This window comes from Pediculus humanus, genomic scaffold (assembly GCF_000006295.1).
Source record: "Pediculus humanus corporis 1103172107654 genomic scaffold, whole genome shotgun sequence".
NCBI classification, from domain to species: domain Eukaryota; kingdom Metazoa; phylum Arthropoda; class Insecta; order Psocodea; family Pediculidae; genus Pediculus; species Pediculus humanus.
Genome location: NW_002987264.1, coordinates 35,749 through 38,808, shown reverse-complemented (window position 1 = coordinate 38,808; position 3,060 = coordinate 35,749). Strand labels below are relative to the sequence as shown.

Below are 3,060 nucleotides of genomic sequence, written 5' to 3'. Positions count from 1 at the left end.
AGTGTAATACAAGTATGAAAATGAAAGACTTACCCCATAATAATCATATGTACTAAACCATCTTCTAAGGTTTTTTTTATCCCCAAACGCTTCCTTTTGTTTTACATGAAACCGTTGACCATTTGTAAATTAAAACTTAAAATAATATAATAATAACTAAATAATATAAAAAACTAATTACATCACAATAAACTACACTAAATTACAAAACTTTCGATACATAACTTATAACTAAATCGTTAAAAAAAACCATTAAAATTAAATAAAATAAATTAACATGACGTAAACGCGTGTCAACCATAGCACACCCGCGCCATCTTTTTTTTTGACATCATTGTTGCAGGGAAATTAAGTCCGAATCAAGACGCGATTATTGAAATAAAATCAGATTGATCTTAAATGCTACCTTGCAGCATCAATTTCTGACAAAATATAAGATTAAATCTTTAAATAAAAAATAAATCCGAGTTTGTTTTTACTATTATTATTATTATTATTATTTATAAAAAAAAATATTAATAATAATAATAGTAATAAAAGGTTAAAAATAAAAAAAAAATTTAAATAAAAAAAGGGGGTTAATTTATTTTAAAAAAAAATAAAAAATAGAAAGAAATACATAAATGATTTTGAATAGGTTATTGAAAAAATATTAATAAGATAGAAAGAGAGAGAGAAAGAGATTGATTTAAAAAACAAAATTTATTAATAATATGCAGAACCGCAAATTAATAAGATATATAATAATAAACCCTACAGTTTCCGGTTTTTCTATACTGTGGGAAGGTAAATGTAAATGTAAAGGGTTAACAATCAAACATCCCTTAAAAAAAAAAAATTAATACCGTGCGTATGTGTGTGTGGATGTGTGTGCGTATGTGTGCGTATAAGATTTTTTTTTTTCATTAAAAATGCAAGACAGTTTTTTTTAAAATGGTCCTCCATTTGCATCACATGTGTTACTATTTATAAAAAAAAAAAAAATTTATAACATGTTATTTATAAAAAATATTCATATCCATGTTGTTGTTATGCGGTTTAATAAAAAATATCGTGAGAAAAATAATTTCTATTATTATTATTATTATTATAAAACGGAGGGAAAAAAATAAAAAAATTAATTTCGTAACAATTTAATTTACAAAAAAAAAAAAAAAAAAAAAAGAAAAAAAAAGTTTTCGAAAACCATAATTAACATTCGAAAAAAAAAGAAAAAAACTTACACGTAATAATTTATATATTTATACGTAAACGTTTAAATTTGACGTATTATTATTATTATTATATTTAAGTTATTACAAATAATAATAATAATGATAAAATATAATTTCATCCGATGAAAATTTGTTTATAAATAATATTTATTATTAATATTCCATAATGAAACCTGTGATGAATTAGGCACATCCAAGAGCACGGTATGAAGTTCCTACAGTAACCAAAGCACGTAGGAACTCTATACCTCGCTGCTGAATTATACCCGACATTTTTTTTCTTTTCTTTTCTCTTCTTTCTTCTTCTTTTCCATAATAATAATAATAATAATATTCTGGAAAAAAAAATTCACGTTTAAAACTATCATTGTGTTGTATTCGTATCCTTTTATTTCTTCTTTTTTTTTTTTAAATAAGATACGTTTAATAAAAAAAAATCACTTGTGTCGGTTGTTCTTATAAAAAAAAAACTTACCCTATAAACCATCAAGAAGGAAGACCCTTTTCTCTCTCTCTCTCTCTCTCTTTCTTTCATCGAAAGGTATCACTTTCATTTTTTTTTTTTTCATCTTAAAAAAAAAAAAATCCTTTTTCATATAAAAATTGTTTTTTTTTTCTTTGTCCCTTCTTTTTTTACACGCAGTTTTTTTTAAATAAATAAAACGTTGATTCGCATTTAAAAATTTAATAAAATACATAAAATTTAAAGTAAATTATTATTATTATTATTATTAAAATTATTGATTTTTTTTTAAATTAGAGTTTAAATAAAATTTGATTTCGAAACGAATTCAATTTTTTTTTTTCGTTCTTCTTCTTCTTCTTCTTCTTCTTCCACGTTTACATATATATACACACATAAAAACTTAAATTTATTAATAATAATAATAATAATAATTACACATTTAACATTTGACACCGATTAAAACGAAGTTTAAACGATAAGAAAAAACACAAATTTTAATTATTTATTTATTTATGTATGTTAAAATAAAAAATAAATAAATCGATTTTAATAACACACGTCCTTCGTGGATTTTTTTTTTTTTAACTTTGTAAAAATTAAACAATTTTTTTTTTTATTTAGAACGCGCAAGTTACCTAACTGGTACTTCGAGTATCTAAAACCACGTCATTTCCCATTAAATAAATATAATTAACATTAAACACATAGAGAAAATTATAAATAAATTTATATATTTGCAACTCGTTGATCTTTTTCTTTCTCTCTCACTCACATTCTCATTATTATCAACCGACGGTTACATGTGATTCCTTTCCTCGCATTTATAACATTGTTTAGGCTCTATAAAAAAAAAAAAAAACCATGATGAAACATCATCACATGAATGCTGTCACCATCTAGGCGAAAGAATCCGGACTGATTAAAAAAAAAACAAGGAGTGTTCAAGCTTTTTTTTTTTTTTCCGACAAATAAGACTCGAGGCAAATCGGCCCACGTAACTAGCAACCAAGAAAATTCAACTTACATCATCATCATCATCATCATCATCATCAATAACACAACAACTTCATGATGGTAGATAGGTATCCTTCTCTCTCTCTCTCTCTCTCTCTCATCATGTTTTGATCATTTTTTTTTATGCTATAGTTTACAATTTAACTGTGGTCAAAAAATTCTTTTTTTTCTTTCAAACGTTTCCCCATCTTTTGTTATTAACATTTATTTATTATTATTATTATTATTAGTATTATTATTAATATCGAAAAAATTTTGACGAAATAATAAGGCGAAAAAAAAAGGAAAAAAACTTAACGATCGTGACTTTTCTTCGAACGTCCAATTTAAAACAATTAAATGTTATTAACTTTTACTTTTAATAAG

At 23.6% G+C, this 3,060-nt stretch overlaps 1 non-coding gene across 1 annotated transcript; it reads right to left on the bottom strand.

Moving 5' to 3' along the window:
• Positions 1 to 1,397: 1,397 nt before the first annotated feature.
• On the bottom strand, positions 1,398 to 1,483 carry Phum_PHUM277490. Its single transcript, XR_009833518.1, has one exon. It is a non-coding gene; the product is annotated as a microRNA, putative (microRNA).
• Positions 1,484 to 3,060: the final 1,577 nt, after the last annotated feature.